The sequence below is a fragment of the Arachis stenosperma genome, chromosome 9, assembly GCF_014773155.1.
Source record: "Arachis stenosperma cultivar V10309 chromosome 9, arast.V10309.gnm1.PFL2, whole genome shotgun sequence".
In the NCBI taxonomy this organism is placed as follows: domain Eukaryota; kingdom Viridiplantae; phylum Streptophyta; class Magnoliopsida; order Fabales; family Fabaceae; genus Arachis; species Arachis stenosperma.
In genome coordinates, this window is record NC_080385.1 from 110,024,782 (window position 1) to 110,048,058 (window position 23,277).

Consider the following 23,277-nt stretch of genomic DNA (forward strand, 5'->3'; position numbering starts at 1 on the left):
TTCATCAAGTTGAGGAACATGATATCTTGGAACAAGAATAAGCTGAATTGAATAGAAGAACAATAGTAATTGCATTAATACTCGAGGTACAGCAGAGCTCCAGACCTTAATCTATGGTGTGTAGAAACTCCACCGTTGAAAATACATAAGAACAAGGTCTAGGCATGGCCGAATGGCCAGCCCCCATGATCTAAGAACTAGACGTCCAAAGATGATCTGAAGATCTAAACTGATCCAAAGATAAAAATACAATAGCAAAAGGTCCTATTTGTAGAGAACTAGTAGCTTAGGGTTTACAAAGATGAGTAAATGACATAAAAATCTACTTCCGGGCCCACTTGGTGTGTGCTTGGGCTGAGCATTGAAGCTTTCAAGTGTAGAGACTTTTCTTGGAGTTAAACGCCAGCTTTTGTGTCAGTTTGGGTGTTTAACTCCCATTCTTGTGCCAGTTCTGGCGTTTAACGCCAGAATTCTTGAGCTGACTTGGAACGCCAGTTTGGGCCATCAAATCTCGGAAAAAGTATGGACTATTAAACATTGCTGGAAAGCCCAGGATGTCTACTTTTCAACGCAATTGAGAGCGCACCAATTGGGCTTCTGTAGCTCCATAAAATCCACTTCGAGTGCAGGGAGGTCAGAGTCCAACAGCATCTGTAGTCTTTTTCAGCCTCTGAATCAGATTTTTGCTCAAGTCCCTCAATTTCAGCCAGAAAATACCTGAAATCACAGAAAAACACACAAACTCATAGTAAAGTCCAGAAAAGTGAATTTTAACTAAAAACTAATAAAAATATAATAAAAACTAATTAAAACATACTAAAAACATACTAAAAATAATGCCAAAAAGCGTATAAATTATCCGCTCATCACTCGTCACAGTCATTCAATCCTTGAATCCTACTCAGAATACCACAGACAAGGTTTAGACCTTCCGGATTCTCTTGAATGCCGCCATCAATTCTAGCTTATACCACGAAGATTCTGATTAAGGGATCCAAGAGATATCCACTCAATCTAAGGTAGAACGGAGGTGGTTGTCAGGCACACGTTCATAGGTGAGAATGATGATGAGTGTCACGGATCATCACCTTCATCAAGTTGAGGAACAAGTGATATCTTGGAACAAGAATAAGCTAAATTGAATAGAAGAACAATAGTAATTGCATTAATACTCGAGGTACAGCAGAGCTCCCGACCTAAATCAATGGTGTGTAGAAACTCCACCGTTGAAAATACATAAGAACAAGGTCTAGGCATGGCCGAATGGCCCCCCATGATCTAAGAACTAGACGTCCAAAGATGATCTGAAGATCTAAAATGATCCAAAGATGAAAATACAATAGCAAAAGGTCCTATTTGTAGAGAACTAGTAGCTTAGGGTTTACAAAGATGAGTAAATGACATAAAAACCCACTTCCGGGCCCACTTGGTGTGTGCTTGGGCTGAGCATTGAAGCTTTCAAGTGTAGAGACTTTTCTTGGAGTTAAACGCCAGCTTTTGTGCCAGTTTGGGTGTTTAACTCCCATTCTTGTGCCAGTTCCGGCGTTTAACGCCAGAATTCTTGAGCTGACTTGGAACGCCTGTTTGGGCCATCAAATCTCGGGAAAAGTATGAACTATTAAACATTGCTGGAAAGCCCAGGATGTCTACTTTTCAACGCAATTGAGAGCGCACCAATTGGGCTTCTGTAGCTCCATAAAATCCACTTCGAGTGCAGGGAGGTCAGAGTCCAACAGCATCTGTAGTCTTTTTCAGCCTCTGAATCAGATTTTTGCTCAGGTCCCTCAATTTCAGCCAGAAAATACCTGAAATCACAGAAAAACACACAAACTCATAGTAAAGTCCAGAAAAGTGAATTTTAACTAAAAACTAATAAAAATATAATAAAAACTAACTTGAACATACTAAAAACATACTAAAAATAATCCCAAAAAGCGTATAAATAATCTGCTCATCACAACACCAAACTTAAATTGTTGCTTGTCCCCAAGCAACTGAAAATCAAATAGGATAAAAAGAAGAGAATATGCAATGAATTCCAAAAACATCTATGAAGATTAGTATTAATTAGATGAGCGGTGCTTTTAGCTTTTTGCCTCTGAACAGTTTTGGCATCTCACTTTATCCTTTGAAATTCAGAATTATTGGCTTCTATAGGAACTCAGAATCCAGATAGTGTTATTGATTCTCCTAGTTAAGTATGATGATTCTTGAACACAGCTACTTTATGAGTCTTGGCCGTGGCCTAAAGCACTCTGTCTTCCAGTATTACCACCGGATACATACATGCCACAGACACATAACTGGGTGAACCTTTTCAGATTGTGACTCAGCTTTGCTAGAGTCCCCAATTAGAGGTGTCCAGGGTTCTTAAGCACACTCTTTTTGCCTTGGATCATGACTTTATTTTTACCCTTGCCTTTTGGTTTAAAGGGTTATTAGCTTTTTCTGCTTGCTTTCTCTCTTTTTTTTCTTTTTTTTCGCACATATTCTCTCTCTTTTTTTTTTGTATTCATTGCTTTTTCTTGCTTCAAGAATCATTTTTATGATTTTTCAGATCCTCAGTAACATGTCTCCTTTTTTCATCATTCTTTCAAGAGCCAACATTCATGAACAACAAATTCAAAAGACATATGCACTGTTCAAGCATACATTCAGAAGTCAAAGTATTGCCACCACATCAAAATAATTAATCTGTTATAAAATTCAAAATTCATGCAATTCTTATCTTTTTCAATTAAGAAAATTTTTCATTTAAGAAAGGTGATGGATTCATAGGACATTCATAACTTTAAGGCATAGACGCTAAGACACTAATGATCATAAGACACAAACATAAATAAAACATAAGCATAAAAATTTGAAAAATAGGAAAATAAAGAACAAGGAAATTAAAGAACGGGTCCACCTTAGTGATGGCGGCTTGTTCTTCCTCTTGAAGATCTTATGGGGTGCTTGAGCTCCTCAATGTCTCTTCCTTGCCTTTGTTGCTCCTCTCTCATGATTCTTTGATCTTCTCTAATTTCATGGAGGAGAATGGAATGTTCTTGATGCTCCACCCTTAGTTGTCCCATGTTGGAACTCAATTCTCCTAGGGAGGTGTTGATTTGCTCCCAATATTTTTGTGGAGGAAAGTGCATCCCTTGAGGCATCTCAGGGATTTCATGATGAGTGGGATCTCTTGTTTGCTCCATCCTTTTCTTAGTGATGGGCTTGTCCTCATCAATGAGGATGTCTCCCTCTATGTTAATTCCAACTGAATTACAGAGGTGACAAATGAGATGAGAGAAGGCTAACCTTGCCACAGTAGAGGACTTGTTTGCCACCTTATAAAGTTCTTGGGATATAACCTCATGAACTTCTACTTCCTCTCCAATCATGATGCTATGAATCATGATAGCCCGGTCTATAGTGACTTCGGACCGGTTTCTAGTGGGAATGATTGAGCGTTGGATAAACTCCAACCATCCCCTAGCCACGGGCTTGAGGTCATGCCTTCTCAGTTGAACCGGCTTCCCTCTTGAATCTCTCTTCCATTGAGTGCCCTCTTTACAAATGTCTATGAGGACTTGGTCCAACCTTTGATCAAAGTTGACCCTTCTAGTGTAGGGGTGTTCATCTCTTTGCATCATGGGCAAGTTGAATGCCAACCTTACATTTTCCGGACTAAAATCTAAGCATTTCCCCCGAACCATGTCTATGAGGACTTGGTTCACACTTTGATCATGGTTCTTGGTGATCCATGCATTGGCATAGAACTCTTGAACCATCAAGATTCCGACTTGTTGAATGGGGTTGGTAAGAACTTCCCAACCTCTTCTTCGGATCTCATGTCGGATCTCTGGATATTCACTCATTTTGAGTTTGAAAGGTACCTCGGGGATCACCTTCTTCATGGCCACAACTTCATAGAAGTGGTCTTGATGCACCCTTGAGATGAATCTCTCCATCTTCCATGACTCAGAGGTGGAAGCTTTTGCCTTCTCTTTCCTCTTTCTAGAGGTTTCTCCGGCCTTAGATGCCATAAATGGTTATGGAAAAACAAAAAGCAATGCTTTTACCACACCAAACTTAGAAGGTTTGCTCGTCCTCGAGCAAAAGAAGAAAGAAGAGAGTAGTAGAAGAAGAAATAGAGGAGATGGAGGTGGCTTTATTTTTCGGCCAAGGGGGAGAAGTAGTGTGTAGGTTGTGTGAAAATGAAGGAGTGAAGATGGGTTTATATAGGAGTGGAGAGGGGGTGTATGGTTCGGCCATTATGGGTGGGTTTGGGAGGGAAAGTGGTTTGAATTTGAATGGTGAGGTAGGTGGGGTTTTATGAATGATGGATGTGAGTGGTGAAGAGAATGGTGGGATTTGATAGGTGAGGGGTTCTTGGGGAAGAGGTGTTGAGGTGATTGGTGAATGGGTGAAGAAGAGAGAGAGTGGTGGGGTAGGTGGGGATTCTGTGGGGTCCACAGATCTTGAGGTGTCAAGGATAGCTCATCCCTGCACTAAGTGGCGAGCAAAAATGCTCCTTCTGCCAATCCTGGCGTTAAACACCGGGCTGGTGCCCATTTCTGGCGTTTAACGCCAGCTTGTTGCCCATTCTTGGCGTTAAACGCCAGTCTGGTGCCCCTTTCTGGCGTTAAATGCCCAGAATGGTGCCAGACTGGGCGTTAAACGCCCATTTTCTGCCCTTACTAGCGTTTAAACGGCAGCAAGTTTTTCCTCCAGAGTGTGCTATTTTTCTTTCTGTTTTTCATTCTGTTTTTGCTTTTTTAATTGATTTTGTGACTTCCCATGATCATCAACCTATAAAAAAACATAAAATAACAAAGGAAAATAGATAAATATAACATTGGGTTGCCTCCCAACAAGCGCTTCTTTAATGTCAGTAGCTTGACAGTGGGCTCTCATGGAGTCTCACAGATGTTCAGAGCAATGTTGGAACCTCCCAACACCAAACTTAGAGTTTGAATGTAGGGGTTCAACACCAAACTTAGAAGTTGGTTGTGGCCTCCCAACACCAAACTTAAAGTTTGACAGTGGGGGCTCTGTTTGACTCTGTTTTGAGGGAAGCTCTTCATGCTTCCTCTCCATGGTTACAGAGGGATATCTTTGAGCCTTAAACACAAAGGATTCTTCATTCACTTGAATGATCAATTCTCCTCTATCAACATCAATCACAGCCTTTGCTGTGGCTAGGAAGGGTCTGCCATGGATGATGGATTCATCCATGCACTTCCCAGTCTCTAGGACTATGAAATCAGCAGGGATGTAATGGTCTTCAGTCTTTACCAGAACATCCTCTACAAGTCCATAAGCTTGTTTTCTTGAATTGTCTACCATCTCTAGTGAGATTATTGCAGCTTGTACCTCAAAGATCCCTAGCTTCTCCATTACAGAGATAGGCATGAGGTTTATGCTTGACCCTAGGTCACACAGAGCCTTCTCGAAGGTCATGGTGCCTATGGTATAAGGTATTGAGAACTTCCCAGGGTCCTGTCTCTTTTGAGGTAATCTCTGCCTAGTCAAGTCATCCAGTTCTTTGGTGAGCAAAGGGGGTTCATCCTCCCAAGTCTCATTACCAAATAACTTGTTATTTAGCTTCATGATTGCTCCAAGGTACTTAGCAACTTGCTCTTCAGTGACATCTTTGTCCTCTTCAGAGGAAGAATACTCATCAGAGCTCATGAATGGCAGAAGTAAATCCAACGGAATCTCTATGGTCTCAGTGTGAGCCTCAGATTCCCATGGTTCCTCATTAGGGAACTCATTGGAGGCCAGTGGACGTCCATTGAGGTCTTCCTTATTGGCGCTTACTGCCTCTTTCTCCTCTCCAAATTCAGCCATGTTGATGGCCTTACACTCTCCTTTTGGATTCTCTTCTGTATTGCTTGGAAGATTACTAGGAGAGAGTTCAGTAACTTTCTTACTCAGCTGACCCACTTGTGCTTCCAAGTTTCTAATGGAGGACCTTGTTTCAGTCATAAAACTTTGAGTGGTTTTGATTAGATCAGAGACCATGATTGCTAAGTCAGAGTGGCTCTGCTTAGAATTCTCTGTCTGTTGCTGAGAAGATGATGGAAAAGACTTGCCATTGCCAAACCTGTTTCTTCCACCATTGTGTTGTTGAAACCTTTTTGAGGTCTCTGTTGATCCTTCCATGAGAGATTTGGATGATTTCTCCATGAAGGATTATAGGTGTTTCCATAGGATTCTCCCATGTAATTCACCTCTTCCATTGAAGGGTTCTCAGGATCATAAGCTTCTTCTTCAGATGAAGCGTCCTTAGTACTGCCTGGTGCAGCTTGCATTCCAGACAGACTTTGAGAAATCATATTGACTTGCTGAGTCAATATTTTGTTCTGAGCCAATATGGCATTCAGAGTATCAATCTCAAGAACTCTTTTCTTCTGATTTGTCCCATTGTTCACAGGATTCCTTTCAGAAGTGTACATGAATTGGTTATTTGCAACCATTTCAATGAGTTCTTGAGCTTCTGCAGGCATCTTCTTCAGATGAAGAGATCCTCCAGCAGAGCTGTCCAATGACATCTTGGACAGTTTAGACAGACCATCATAGAAGATACCTATGATGCTCCATTCAGAAAGCATGTCAGAAGGACACTTTCTGATCAATTGTTTGTATCTTTCCCAAGCTTCATAGAGGGATTCACCTTCCTTCTGTCTGAAAGTTTGGACTTCTACTCTAAGCTTACTCAAATTTTGAGGTGGAAAGAACTTTGCCAAGAAGGCATTGTCTATCTTTTCCCAAGAGTTCAGGCTTTCTTTAGGTTGTGAGTCCAACCATATCCTAGCTCTGTCTCTTACAGCAAAAGGGAATAGCATAAGTCTGTAGACCTCAGGGTCAACCCCATTAGTCTTGACAGTGTCACAGATTTGTAAGAATTCAGCTAAAAACTGATAAGGATCTTCCAATGGAAGTCCATGGAACTTGCAATTCTGTTGCATTAGAGAAACTAATTGAGGCTTAAGCTCAAAGTTGTTTGCTCCAATGGCAAGGATAGAGATGCTTCTCTCATAGAAGTCGGGAGTAGGTGCAGTAAAGTCACCCAGCACCTTCCTTGCATTGTTGGCATTGTTGTTGTTTTTGGCTGCCATGTCTTCTTCTTGTTTGAAGATTTCTGTTAGGTCCTCTACAGAGAGTTGTGCTTTAGCTTCTCTTAGCTTTCGCTTCAAGGTCCTTTCAGGTTCAGGGTCAGCCTCAACAAGAATGCTTTTGTCTTTGTTCCTGCTCATATGAAAGAGAAGAGAACATGAAAATATGGAATCCTCTATGTCACAGTATAGAGATTCTTTGAAGTGTCAGAGGAAAAGAAGAATAGAAGGAAGAGGTAGAAGAATTCGAACTTATCAAGAGAGATAGAGTTTGAATTGTGCATTGAGGAGGAGTGTTAGTCCATAAATAGAAGGATGTTAGAAGAGGGGAAGAAATTTTCGAAAATTAAAGTGAATTAATTGAAAGAAATTTTGAAAAATGGTAATTGATTTTCGAAAACTAAGATTGGGAAAGAAATTAAGTGAAATTGAAAAAGATTTTGAAATTAGAAATCAAAAAGATATGATTAAAAAATTAATTTTAAAAAAAATGTGATAAAAAGATATGATTGAAAAGATATAGTTTTGAAAAACAATTTAAAAAGATTTGATTTTGAAAATTAATGACTTGGCTAACAAGAAATTTAAAAGATATGATTCAGACATTAAACCTTTCTCAACAGAAAAGGCAACATACTTGAAATGTTGAATCAAATCATTAATTGTTAGCAAGTATTTTTGAAAATGGAAAGAAATTGATTTTGAAAATATATGATTGAAAAGATATGAGTTGAAAAAGATTTGATTTTGAAAAATTATGAAAACTTGAAAAAAAATTGGCATTAAAAACAAAATCTTCCCTCTTGTGCCATCCTGGCGTTAAACGCCCAGAATGGTATCCATTCTGGCGTTTAACGCCCAAAATGCTACCCTTTTGGGCGTTAAACGCCCAGCCAGGTATCCTGGCTGGCGTTTAAACACCAGTTTTCCTTCCTCACTGGGCATTTTGAATGCCCAACTTTTTCTGTGTAATTCCTCTGCTGTATGTTCTGAATCTTTAATTCTCTGTATTATTGACTTGAAAAGACACAAATTAAAATTTTTTTTAATTTTTAATGATGAGGAATAATCAAAATGCAACTAAAATCAAATAAACAATGCATTGAAGACACCAAACTTAGAAGTTTGTATACTACTGACACTAATAATTTGAGAATGCATATGAGAAACAACAAAACACTCAAGACAAGAGAATTTAAAGATCAGAGTAAGGAAATCATCAAGAACAACTTGAAGATTAATGAAGACACATTAATGAATTCGAAAAATGCAAGAAGAATAGAAACATGCAATTGACACCAAACTTAAAATGAGACACTAGACTCAACAAGAAACATAAAAATATTTTTGATTTTAAGATTTTATAATTTTTTTGGATTTTTTTCGAAAATTATATGGAAAAGAAAATAAAAAGATTCAAAATTTTTAATAAGAATTCCAGGAATCATGCAATGTTAGTCTAAAGCTTTAGTTTAAAGAAATTAGACATGGCTAGCCAAGCTTTAGCATGACATTGCATTCAAGAGCTAAATTGGTGAGAATCAATCAGCTTTGGTGATGATGAAAACATCACCTTGAAACTCTAGAATTCATTCTTAAAAATTCTGAAGAAAAATACCTAATCTGAGCAACAAGATGAGCCGTCAGTTGTCCAAACTCAAACAATCCCCGGCAACGGCGCCAAAAACTTGGTGTACGAAATTGTGATCATCAATGGCGCCATCAACATGGTACACTCAATTTCAATCTCAACTCTTTATCACAACTTCGCACAACTAACCAGCAAGTGCACTGGGTCGTCCAAGTAATAAACCTTACGGAGTAAGGGTCGATCCCACAGAGATTGTTGGTATGAAGCAAGCTATGGTCATCTTGTAAATCTCAGTCAGGCGGATTCAAATGTTAAATGATTAAAAGATGAATAAAACATAAAATAAAGATAGAGATACTTATGTAATTCATTAGTGAGAATTTCAGATAAGCGTATGGAGATGCTTTGTCCCTTCCGTCTCTCTGCTTTCCTACTGTCTTCATCCAATCCTTCTTACTCCTTTCCATGGCAAGCTGTATGTTGGGCATCACCATTGTCAATGGCTACAGCCCCGTCCTCTCAGTGAAAATGTTCAACGCGCTCTGTCACAGCACGGCTATTCAGCTGTCGGTTCTCGATCATGTCGGAATAGAATCCAGTGATTCTTTTGCGTCTGTCACTAACGCCCCACAATCGCGAGTTTGAAGCTCATCACAGTCATTCAATCCTTGAATCCTACTCAAAATACCACAGACAAGGTTTAGACCTTCCAGATTCTCTTGAATGCCGCCATCAATTCTAGCTTATACCACGAAGATTTCGATTAAGGGATCCAAGAGATATCCACTCAATCTAAGGTAGAACGGAGGTGGTTGTCAAGCACACGTTCATAGGTGAGAATGATGATGAGTGTCACGGATCATCACCTTCATAAAGTTGAGGAACAAGTGATATCTTGGAACAAGAATAAGCTGAATTGAATAGAAGAACAATAGTAATTGCATTAATACTCGAGGTACATCAGAGCTCCACACCTTAATCTATGGTGTGTAGAAACTCCACCGTTGAAAATACATAAGAACAAGGTCTAGGCATGGCCGAATGGCCAGCCCCCATGATCTAAGAACTAGAGGTCCAAAGATGATCTGAAGATCTAAAGTGATCCAAAGATAAAAATATAATAGCAAAAGGTCCTATTTGTAGAGAACTAGTAGCTTAGGATTTACAAAGATGAGTAAATGACATAAAAATCCACTTCCGGGCCCACTTGGTGTGTGCTTGGGCTGAGCATTGAAGATTTCAAGTGTAGAGACTTTTCTTGGAGTTAAACGCCAGCTTTTGTGCCAGTTTGGGCGTTTAACTCCCATTCTTGTGCCAGTTCCGGCGTTTAACGCCAGAATTCTTGAGCTGACTTGGAATGCCAATTTGGGCCATCAAATCTCGGGCAAAGTATGGACTATTATATATTGTTGGAAAGCCCAGAATGTCTACTTTCCAACGCAATTGAGAGCGCACCAATTGGGCTTCTGTAGCTACAGAAAATTCACTTCGAGTGTAGGGAGGCCAGAGTCCAACAGCATCTGCAGTCCTTTTCTGCCTCTTGATCAAATTTTTGCTCAGGTCCCTCAATTTCAGCCAGAAAATACCTGAAATCACAGAAAAACACACAAACTCATAGTAAAGTCCAGAAAAGTGAATTTTAACTAAAAACTAACTAGAACAATACTAAAAACATACTAAAAACAATGCCAAAAAGCGTATAAATTATCCGCTCATCACTGACACGCCATTTATCTTTGATAAGGAGTGTCTGCAGGCGTTTTAGACTATGAAAGCTAAGCTGGTCACAGCACCAGTCATCTCTGCACCAGACTGGACATTACCTTTTGAACTGATGTGTGATGCCAGTGACCATGCCATTGGTGCAGTGTTAGAATAAAGGCATGCCAAGCTTCTACACGTCATTTACTATGTTAGTCGTGTTTTAAATGATGCACAGAAGAACTACACAACCACAGAAAAAGAGCTACTTGCAGTGGTTTACGCCATTGACAAGTTCAGATCCTATTTAGTAGGATCAAAAGTGATTGTGTACACTGACCATGCTGCTCTTAAATATTTATTGACAAAGCAGGATTCAAAACCCAGACTATAAGATGGGTGTTGCTTCTGCAAGAGTTTGATATAGAAATAAAAGACAGAAAAGGGACAGAGAATCAAGTAGCTGATCACCTGTCCCGAATAGAACCAGTAGAAGGGGCATCCCTCCCTCTTACTGAGATCTCTGAAAACTTTCCGGATGAACAACTCTTTGCCATCCAGGAAGTGCCATGGTTTTCAGACATTGCAAACTACAAGGCAGTGAGATTCATACCCAAAGAGTACAGTAGGCAGCAATCAAAGAAGCTGATTACAGATGCAAAGTACTATCTTTGGGATGAACCATATCTCTTCAGGAGATGTGCAGACGGAGTAATCCGTAGATGTGTGCCTAAAGAAGAAGCACAGAAGATCCTCTGGCACTGCCATGGATCACAGTATGGAGGACATTTTGGAAGTGAGCGAACAGCCACAAGAGTCCTCCAATGTGGCTTCTTCTGGCCTACTCTCTATAAAGATTCCCGAGTGTTTGTACTTAATTGTGACAGTTGCCAAAGATCTGGTAATCTGCCTCACAGTTATGCCATGCCTCAACAAGGGATCTTGGAGATTGAGTTGTTTGATGTATGGGGTATTGACTTCATGGGGCCTTTCCCACCATCATACTCAAACACTTATATTCTGGTGGCAGTGGATTATGTATCCAAATGGGTGGAAGCTATTGCAACACCCACTAATGACACTAAGACAGTGCTAAAATTCCTCCAGAAACACATCTTCAGTAGATTTGGTACCCCTAGAGTATTAATCAGTGATGGGGGCACTCATTTCTGCAATAAACAGCTTTACTCTGCCTTGGTTCGAAACGGAGTTAGCCACAGGGTGGCCACTCTATATCATCCACAGACAAATGGGCAAGCTGAAGTCTCTAATAGAGAACTTAAAAGAATCCTGGAATGGACTGTGATTAACCGTAGAAGGGATTGGGCAAGAAGCTTGGATGATGCTCTGTGGGCATACAGAACAGCATTCAAGACTCCTATAGGAACTTCTCCATACCAGCTTGTGTATGGAAAAGCCTGTCACTTGCCAGTGGAACTGGAACATAAAGCCTACTGGGCAACCAGATTCCTAAACCTTAATGCCAAGTTAGCTGGAAAAAAACGATTGCTCCAGTTAAATGAGCTAGAGGAATTTAGACTCAATGCTTTCGAAAATGCAAAAATATACAAAGAAAAAGCAAAAAGATGGCATGATAAGAAGTTGTCATCCAGAGTCTTTGAGCCAGGGCAGAAAGTTTTGCTGTTTAATTCTAGGCTCAAATTATTCCCCGGGAAATTGAAATCCCGGTGGAGGGGTCCATATGTGATTACAAGTGTGTCACCATATGGATACGTAGAGCTCCAGGATAATGATTTTAACAAAAAGTTCATTGTTAATGGACAAAGAGTGAAACAGTATCTTGAAAGCAATTTTGAGCAAGAATGCTCAAAACTGAGACTTCACTAAAGCTCAGTAATAGTCCAGCTAAAGACAATAAAGAAGCACTTGCTGGGAGGCAACCCAGCCATTTACAAAGCTTATTTGTTAATTAATTTATTTTTACAGGTATATGTCAAGTATCTTCAAAGTAAAATAGCAACTGCTTAAGTTCACAGAGTTACAGAAGGATTCAGAGGATAAAACAGCAAAAAAGGAAGCTCACTGGTGCGAAAAAGCTGTTTTGGGCGTTGAACGCCCAAAAGAACCACCTACTGGGCGTTCAACACCAGTAAGGATAGCCATCTGAGCGTTAAACGCCAGAAAGGAGCATCTTTTGGGTGTTGAACGCCAGAAAGAAGCACCTTCTAGGCGTTCAATGCCAGATTTACAGCGTCCTGGGCATTCAGAAAAATGCCCAGTGACAAAGGACTTACTGGCGTTCAATGCCAGAAAGAAGCAACAGTTGGGCGTACCTGGGCGTTAAACGCCCAAAACATGCAGCGTTTGGGCGTTTAACGCCAGGATGGTGGGGAGGAGGTAAATTCGTTTTTACTTCACAAATTTTTAAATTTTTTTTTACGTTTCAAATCATGATTTCTTGCATAAACATGTTATAAACTCTCATCCTTCAAATTCCAAAAATTTTAATCCTAATTTCTAAAATCCCTTTTTCAAAAATATCAAATTTATATTAATCCATAAACACAAATCTTTTTTCCAATCCAATCCAACTCTTTTTCAAATCTTCTTCAAAACTCATCTATCTTTTTGAATTCTTTTCAAATCCTTTTTAATTTTTTCTCATATCTTTTTCAACTCATCATATCTTTTGAATTTCGAAATTGCCTCTCCCTCTATTCCTCTCCTTTCCTTTCTTTTGCTTTAAGACAAGCAATCCTCTAAGTTTGGTGTGATTTGCCATGATCACTGAGCTAAAACTCATCAAGATCATGGCACCTAAGGGAACAGAAAGAGCAAGGATGTGACTTGAAGGAACTAAAGCGTCAGAAATTATCTCTTGAAGGATCAAGCACCCCACAGACTAGAGGAACACCCACTTCCCAAAATAAAGGTTGTTGAGTCGTAATCTTTGCCTTAACTTTGTGATAACTATTCTTATTATGAATTTACCTTAGAAGTTATATATTAGTAGTAGTAATCAGTATCTCTATTTTGATTTTATCTCCAATTAAGCTATAATTTATTCTTCTCATCATCATCAAACATGAATAAAATAGTAGATTTTTAGAATAAAAAGGCAATATTTTTTTCGAGTTCTTAATAAGGAAAATTCTAATTATTTATATGTGGTGGCAATACTTTTTGTCTTCTGAATGAATGCCTGAACAGTGCATATTTTTGATATTGAATTTTATGAATGTTAAAATTGTTGGCTCCTGAAAGAATGATGAACAAGAGAAATGTTATTGATGATCTGAAAAATCATGAAATTGATTCTTGAAGCAAGAAAAAGCAGTGAAAAACAAGCTTGCGAAAAAAATGAAAAGTTAGTAATTTGCGAAAAAAAAAGAAAAAGAGGTAGAAAAAGCCAATAGCCCTTTAAACCAAAAGGCAAGGGTGAAAAGGATCCAAGGCTTTGAGCATCAATGGATAGGAGGGCCCAAGGAAATAAATCCAAGCCTAAGCGGCTAAATCAAGCTGTTCCTAACCATGTGCTTATGGCATGCAGGTCCAAGTAAAAAGCTTGAGACTGAGTGGTTAAAGTCGTGATCCAAAGCAAAAGAGTGTGCTTAAGAACTCTGGACACGTCTAATTGGGGACTCTAGCAAAGCTAAGTCACAATCTAAAAAGGTTCACTCAGTTATGTGTCTGTGGCATTTATGTATCCGGTGGTAATACTGGAAAACAAAGTGCTTAGGGCCACGGCCAAGACTCATAAAGTAGCTGTGTTCAAGAATCAACGTACTAAACTAGGAGAATCAATAATACTATCCGAATTCTGAGTTCCTATGGATGCCAATCATTCTGAATTTCAAAGGATAAAGTGAGATGCCAAAATTGTTTGGAAGCAAAAAGCTACTAGTCCCGCTCATCTAATTAGAATCTAAGCTTCACTTAAAACTCTGAGATATTATTACTTCTAGATTTCTTTTTATCCTCTTTTATTTATCTAGTTGCTTGAGGACAAGCAACAGTTTAAGTTTGGTGTTGTGATGAGCGGATATTTTATACGCTTTTTGGGGGTAATTTCATATAGATTTTAGCATGTTTTAATTAGTTTTTTTAAGCAAAAATCATATTTCTGGACTTTACTATGAGTTTGTGTATTTTTCTATGATTTTAGATATTTTCTGGCTGAAATTGAGGGAGCTAAGCAAAAATTTGATTTAGGCTGAAAAAGAACTGCTGATGCTGTTGGATTTTGACCTCCCTGCACTCGGAATGGATTTTTTGGAGCTACATGAGTTCAATTAGCGCGCTCTCAATTGGGTTGGAAAGTAGACATTTAGGGCTTTCCAGCAATATATAATAGTCCATACTTTTCGCGAAGATAGATGACGTAAACTGGTGTTCAACGCCAGTTTTATGTTGTAGTCTGGCGCCAGCGCCAGAAACAGGTTACAAGTTGGAGTTCAACGCCAAAAACACGTTACAACCTGGCGTTCAACTCCAGAAATAGCTCAGGCACGTGAGAAGCTTAAGTCTCAGCCCCAGCACACACCAAGTGGGCCCCAGAAGTGGATTTCTGCACCAATTATCTTAGTTTACTCATTCTCTGTAAACCTAGGTTACTAGTTTAGTATTTAAACAACCTTTAGAGACTTATTTTGTACCTCATGAAATTTTTAGATCTGAAATTTGTACTTTTTGGCAGCATAAGTCTCTAAACCCCATTGTTGGGGGTGAGGAGCTCTGCAGCGTCTCGATGAATTAATGCAATTTTTTCTGTTTTCCATTTAAACACGCTTGTTCCTATCTAAGATGTTCATTCGCGCTTGACTATGAAGAAGGTGATGATCCGTGACACTCAACACCTTTCTCAATCCATGAACGTGTGCCTGACAACCACCTCGGTTCTACATTAGATTGAATGAGTATCTCTTAGATTCCTTAATCAGAATCTTTGTGGTATAAGCTAGAATTGATGGCGGCATTCATGAGAATCTGAAAAGTCTAAACCTTGTCTGTGGTATTCTGAGTAGGATTCAAGGATTGGATGGCTGTGACGAGCTTCAAACACACGATTGTTAGGCGTGATGACAAATGCAAAAGAATCAACGGATTCTATTCCGACATGATCGAGAACCAACAGATGATTAGCCGTGCTGTGACAGAGCATTTGGACCGTTTTCACTGAGAGGATGGGAAGTAGCCATTGACAACGGTGACGCCCTACATACAGCTTGTCATAGGAGGATCCTTGCGTGCGTGAAGAGGAGGACAAGAGAAAAGCTTAAATAAATAAGACAAAGCATCTCCAAAACTCCAACATATTCTCTATTACTGCACAACAAGTAATTATTTCACGCTCTTTAATTTTTTATAATTCAAACTGATAATTATAATTGATATCCTGACTAAGAATAATAAAATAACCATAGCTTGCTTCAAACCAATAATCTCCGTGGGATTGACCCTTACTCACGTAAGGTATTACTTGGACGACCCAGTGCACTTGCTGGTTAGTTGTGTGAAGCTGTGTTAAATAGTCCATTAATATTGGCATACACAATTTCGTGCACCAGTGGGGTGTTTCCCACCTAGCACTTTTGTTTATTGTCCTTAAGTTGGACTTATGGGGAGCTCCTCTCAAGGTTGCTTGTGCTTGAAGCTATCTTTGAACATCCACTAATGCTTGCATTTTCAATGAGCTCCATTCTTCAAGTTCAATTCTCCCAAGCTTTGATGGAGTTCTTCATAGACTATGGGCTCCCAAAGTTGATCCTCATGTATGCTGGGATCCCATATCTTGTTTCTACACCCATCTTTGAGTTGATTATCATTATTCCATTTGGGTGGCATAATCTTGGAATTCTCATTTAAGCAAACAAACAACATCCTAGACCCAAGCAATCTAGTTCTACACCAACCGTTGCAATTAAGCTTTGAACGTGTAGCCATCATGCACCTAGAATGATATTTCCAACCACTAGCCATCTCCCTTTTGCTCTTAAAGCCACAAATATATCTAAGTTGACCATCTGTCTCAAGCAAATCATATTCAAGGAGAATAATAAAGCTTAAGTATAAGGAATTTACCCACTTGAATGAAAGAATGGATGGTGGTGGCTTGGGGAGAGGTATCTCTAATGTGCTAGCAAGCTTTACTCCCTTGTGTTCTTCCTTGTCAGTCCCCACCTCTTCATAAACTTCCTTAACTTCAATCCTTTGTTCATCAATTTCATCTAACTCTTCTCCATCACTCAAATCATATTAGAAGGATTAGAGAAATCTACCTCCACGTTGCTTTCTATCTCATTAGTAGAAGGTTCTTCAAACTTAAAGAATTCACCACCAAGAAGGTCGGATGCATAATCTTCATCACCAAGGGAACTCAATTCTTGTTCCATTCCCTCCAAGTCTTCATTCAAAAATTGTTTTGGAGGTTGTGCACTCTCTTCCTCAACATCAAATTCAATCTTCTTGGAGAGGTTTTCTTCAACTCTAGGTTTCCAAGGAGGTTCCGCATCTCCTAGGTCTTCAACCACTTCTTAGTTTTCTTCAATGATCATAGGCTACTCCAATTGTTCTAACACAAAGTGGCATTCCTCCTTCTCTACCGGAGTTTCCAATCTCTCCTTCATGCTTTGTTCTTCAATTGATTCTCCACATGTGACCATGGGAGTGCTTTGAGTGCTCAAATATTGGGAGGCTAACCGGCATACTACCTCGGTCAAGGTAGCCACAAATTCTAGTGTCTCCCTTTGCATCTCTCCTTGCCCTTGAAGTATAAGGCCAAGGGTTTCATCCATTGAGGATTGGGATGGGTAGGAGGTTTATTGTCTTGGAGAAAGGGTTTATGATAGGAAGGTGGTTCTTCTTGGTAAGGATGTGGTGGTGTATATTGAGGTGATTCTTGGGAGTGTGGATATTGGAATAATGGTTCTATGTATGGCTCATATGGTTCAAAAGGTGGTTGGTATGGTGGATATGGGTCAAGGTCACATGGAGGTTGGTGGACGAAATTGTGATCACATCAATATAGTACTCTTTGTTATTGTATGGAATCATTATTATGGCTCTTGGCTATGTGTGGACACAACTCCGTTCAACTTAACCAGCAAGTGTACTGGATCATCCAAGTAATACCTTACGTGAGTAAGGGTCGATCCCACAGAGATTGTTGGTATGAAGCAAGCTATGGTCACCTTGTAAATCTCAGTTAGGCAGATTAAATTGGTTATAGGTTCGAAAATTAATAATAAATAGAAAATAAAAAGGGATAGAAATACTTATGTAAATCAATAGTGGGAATTTCAGATAGGTGTATGGAGATGCTGTACTCCTCTTTAATCTCTACTTTCTCATTACATTCATCCAATCCTTCTTACTCCTTTCCATGGCAAGCTATATGTAGGGCATCACCATCATCAATGGCTACTTTCAATCCTCTCGGGAAAATGGTCCTATGCGCTGTCACTGCACGGCTAATCGTCTGGAGGCATCACCCTTGTTGATAGCTACATCCCATCCTCTCAGTGAAAATGGTCCAAATGCTCTGTCACAGCACGGCTAATCATCTGTCAGTTCTCAATCAGGTTGGAGTAGAATCCATTGATTCTTTTGCGTCTGTCACTAACGCCCAGCCTTCAGGAGTTTGAAGCTCATCACAGTCATTCAATACCGGAATCCTACTCGGAATACCACAGACAAGGTTAGACTTTTCGGATCCCCATGAATGCCGCCATCTATCTAGCTTATACCACGAAGATTCTGTTGGGGAATCTAAGAGATATGCGCCCGGCCTAAGGTAGAACGGAAGTGGTTGTCAGTCACCCGCGTTCATAGGTGAGAATGATGATGAGTGTCACGGATCATCACATTCATCAAAGTGTTGTGCAACGTTTATCTTGGAATAATAATAAAAGAGAATTGAATAAAAAGTAATAGTAATTGTATTGAAACTTGAGGTACAACAGAGCTCCACACCCTTAATCTATGGTGTGCAGAAACTCCACCGTTGAAAATACATAAGTGAAAGGTTCAGGCATGGCCGAATGGCCAGCCCCCAAAATGTGATCAATGGCCTCCTAAGATGAAGAATAAAACAAAACTGAGACCAGAGATGAAACGTGGTCAAAAGACGTCTAATACAATAGTTAAATGTCCTATATATACTAGACTAGCTACTAGGGTTTACATGAGTAAGTAATTGATGCATAAATCCACCTTCGGGGCCCACTTGGTGTATGCTTGGGCTGAGCTTGATCTATCCACAAGCTGAGGCTTCTCTTGGAGTTGAACTCCAAGTTATAACGTGTTTTGGGCGTTCAACTCCGGATCATGACGTGTTTCTGGCGTTTAACTCCAGACAGCAGCATGTACTTGGCGTTCAACGCCAAGTTACGTCGTCAATTTCCCAATAAAGTATGGACTATTATATATTTCTGGAAAGCTCTGGATGTCTACTTTCCAACGCTGTTGAGAGCGCACCATTTGAATTTCTGTAGCTCCAGAAAATCCATTATGAGTACAGGGAGGTCAGATTCCAACAGCATCAGCAGTCCTTTTGTCAGCCTTTTTTCAGAGTTTTGCTCAAGTCCCTCAATTTCAGCCAGAAATTACCTGAAATCACAGAAAAACACACAAACTCATAGTAAAGTCTAGAAATGTGAATTTAACATAAAAACTAATGAAAACATCCCTAAAAGTAGCTTGAACTTACTAAAAACTACCTAAAAACATTGCCAAAAAGCGTATAAATTATCCGCTCATCACAACACCAATCTTAAATTGTTGCTTGTCCCCAAGCAACTGAAAATCAAATAGGATAAAAAGAAGAGAATATACTATAAAGTCCAGAATATCAATGAATATTAATTATAATTAGATGAGTGGGACTTGTAGCTTTTTGCTTCTGAACAGTTTTGGCATCTCACTTTTTCCTTTGAAGTTTAGAATGATTGGCTTCTCTAGGAACTTAGATTTTTGGATAGTGTTATTGACTTTCCTAGTTAAGCATGTTGATTCTTGAACACAACTACTTATGAGTCTTGGCCGTGGCCCTAAGCACTTTGTTTTCCAGTATTACCACCGGATACATAAATGCCACAGACACATAACTGGGTGAACCTTTTCAGATTGTGACTCTGCTTTGCTAGAGTCCCCAGTTAGTGGTGTCCAGAGCTCTTAAGCACACTCTTTTTGCTTTGGATCACGACTTTAACCACTTAGTCTCAAGCTTTTTACTTTGACCTTCATGACACAAGCACATGGTTAGGGACAACTTGATTTAGCCGCTTAGGCCTGGATTTTATTTCCTTGGGCCCTCCTATCCATTGATGCTCAAAGCCTTGGATCCTTTTTACCCTTGCCTTTTGGTTTTAAGGGCTATTGGCTTTTTCTGCTTGCTTTTTCTTTTTCTTTCCATTCTTTTTTTTGCCATTTTTTTCCGCAACCTTTTTACTTTTCACTGCTTTTTCTTGCTTCAAGAATCAATTTCATGATTTTTCAGATCATCAATAACATTTCTCTTTGTTCGTCATTCTTTCAAGAGCCAACAATTTTTAACATTCATAAACAACAAGAAAAAATATGCACTGTTTAAGCATTCATTTAGAAAACAAAAAGTATTGTCACCACATCAATATAATTAAACTAAATTCAAGGATAAATTCGGAATTCATGTACTTCTTGTTCTTTTGAATTAAAGCATATTTCATTTAAGAGAGGTGAAGGATTAATGGATTTTATTCATAGCTTTAAGACATGGTTACTACATACTAATGATCATGAAGTAGAGACACAAAATATAGATAAACATAGCATAGAAATCGAAAAATAGAAAGAAATAAGAACAAGGAATGAATCCACCTTAGTGGCGTCTTCTTCTTGAAGGACCAACAATGTCCTTAAGCTCTTCTATGTCCCTTCCTTGCCTTTGTTGCTCCTCCCTTATTGCTCTTTGATCTTCTCTTATTAAATGGAGAATGATGGAGTGCTCATGATGTTCCACCCTTAATTGTTCAACATTGTGGTTCAAATCTTCTAAGGAGGTGTTGAGTTGTTCCCAATAGTTGTTGGGAGGAAAGTGCATCCCTTGAGGCATCTCAGGGATTTCTTGATGATGAGCTTCCTTATGCATCTCTTGAGAACCGTGAAGGGTCTCTCTTGCTTGCTCCATCCTCTTCTTGGTGATGGGCTTATCCTCTTCAATGGAGATGTCTCCTTCTATGATAACCCCAGCTGAGTAACATAGATGGCAAATGAGGTGAGGAAAAGTTAGCCTTGCCATGGTGGAGGGTTTTCGGCTATTTTGTAGAATTCATTGGAGATGACTTCATGAACTTCTACTTCCTCTCCAATCATGATGCTATAAATCATGATGGCCCGATCCACAGTAACTTCAGATCGGTTGCTAGTAGGAATGATGGAGCGTTGAATGAACTCCAACCATCCTCTAGCTATAGGCTTGAGGTTCAGTCTTCTTAGTTGGACTGGCTTGCCTTTGGAGTCTCTCTTCCATTGAGCTCCTTCCACACATATGTCCTTTAGGACTTGGTCCAACCTTTGATTAAAGTTGACCCTTCTAGTGTAGGGGCGTTCATCTCCTTGCAACATGGGCAAGTGGAATGCCAACCTCACATTCTCCGGACTAAAATCTAAGTATTTCCCCCGAACCATTGTGAGATAATTCTTTGGACTCGGGTTCATACTTTGATCATGGTTCCTAGTGATCCATGCATTGGCATAGAACTCTTGAACCATTAAGATTCCGACTTGTTGCATGGGGTTGGTTAGGACTTCCCAACCTCTTATTTGGATTTCATGTCGGATCTCCGGATACTCATTTTTCTTGAGCTTGAAAGGGACCTCAGGGATCACCTTCTTCTTTGCCACAACATCATAGAAGTAGTCTTGATGGCTCTTGGAGATGAATCTTTCCATCTCCCACGACTCAGAGGTGGAAGCTTTTGTCTTCTCTTTTCCTTTTCTAGAGGATTCTCCGGTCTTAGGTGCCATTGATGGTAATGGAAAAACAAAAAGCTTATGCTTTTACCACGCCAAACTTAAAATATTGCTCGCCCTCGAGCAAGAAAAGAAAGAAGAGAAGAAGAAGAAGAAGAAAATGGAGGAGAGTAAGGGGAGATGGATTCGGCCAAGGTATAGTAGAGGGGGTAGTGTTGTGTGAAAATGAAGTAGAATGGAAGGGTATATATAGGGAGAAGGGAGAGGGTAGGTTCGGCCATTTAGGGTGGGATTGGGTGGGAAAATGTTTTTAAATTTTGAAGGTAGGTGGGGTTTATGGGGAAGAGTGGATGGATGTGAGTGGTGAATAAGTGATTGGGAAGAGGGATTGAGGTGATTGGTGAAGGGTTTTTGGGAAGTGTGACATGGGGAAGAGTAAAACTAGGATTAGGAGGTAAGGTGGAAATATAGTAGGTGGGGATCCTGTGGGGTCCACAGATCCTGAGGTGATCCTGTGGGGTCCATAGATCCTGAGGTGTCAAGGAATTCCATCCCTGCACCAAATAGGCATGTAAAATGCCTTTGCACACCATTCTGGCGTTTAAACGCCGAGTGGTGCACGTTCTGGGCGTTCAACGCCCATGTAAAGCATGTTTCTGGCGTTGAACGCCAGTTTCATGCTTGTTACTGGCGTTCAGCGCCATCTTTTCTTCTAGGCACATTCCTGGCGTTCAGCGCCAGAATGTTGCTTGTTTCTGGCGTTCAGCGCCAGATTCATGCTCTGTTCTGGCGTTGAACGCCAGCCAGATGCTTCTTACTGGCGTTGAACGCCAGCCTGTGCTTCCTCCAGGGTGTGATTTTTCTCCTGCTATTTTTGATTCTGTTTTTAATTTTTATATTTTTTTCGTGACTCCACATGATCATGTACCTAATAAAACACAAAATAACAATAAAATAAAATAAAAATTAGATAAATAAAATTGGGTTGCCTCCCAACAAGCGCTTCTTTAATGTCAATAGCTTGACAGTGGCTCTCATGGAGCCACAAGGTGATTAGGTCAATGTTGTATAGTCCCAACACCAAACATAGAGTTTGGATATGGGGTCTTAACACCAAACTTAGAGTTTGGTTGTGGCCTCCCAACACCAAACTTAGAGTCTGACTGTGGGGGCTCTTCTTGACTCTGAACTGAGAGAAGCTCTTCATGCTTACTCTCTTTTGTCACAGAGGGATGGCCATGTGCCTTAAACACAAGGTAGTCCCCATTCAATTGAAGGACTAATTCACCTCTGTTGACATCTATCACAGCTCCTGCTGTGGCTAGGAAAGGTCTTCCAAGGATGATGCATTCATCCTTTTCCTTCCTAGTGTCTAAGATTATAAAATCAGCAGGGATGTAAAGGCCTTCAACCTTTACTAACACGTCCTCTACTATTCCATAAGCTTGCCTCAATGACTTGTCTGCCAATTGTAATGAGAACAAGGCAGGTTGTACCTCAATGATCCCCAGCTTCTCCATTACAGAGAGTGGCATAAGATTTATCCCTGACCCCAGATCACACAGAGCTTTTGCAAAGGTCATGGTGCCTATGGTACAAGGTATTAAGAACTTGCCAGGATCTTGTCTCTTTTGAGGTAAAATTTGTTGAATCCAGGTATCTAGTTCATTAATGAGCAAGGGAGGTTCACTTTCCCAAGTCTCATTACCAAATAACTTAGCATTCAGCTTCATGATAGCTCCTAAATATTGAGCAACTTGCTCTCCAGTCACATCTTTATCCTCTTCAGAGGAAGAATAGTCTTCAGAGCTCATGAATGGTAGAAGGAGATTTAATGGAATCTCTATGGTCTCTATATGAGCCTCAGATTTCTTTGGGTCCTTAATAGGAAACTCCTTCTTGCTTTAGGGACGTCCCAGGAGGTCTTCCTCACTAGGATTTTTGTCCTCCTCCTCCCTTGTGCATTCGGCCACA

General features: G+C 39.9%; 1 non-coding gene across 1 annotated transcript; it reads left to right on the plus strand.

Annotated features, from left to right (window-relative positions):
* The first annotated feature begins 6,590 nt into the window (after positions 1 to 6,590).
* LOC130953798 (small nucleolar RNA R71) lies at positions 6,591 to 6,698 on the plus strand. Its single transcript, XR_009075958.1, has one exon. It is a non-coding gene; the product is annotated as a small nucleolar RNA R71 (small nucleolar RNA).
* Positions 6,699 to 23,277: the final 16,579 nt, after the last annotated feature.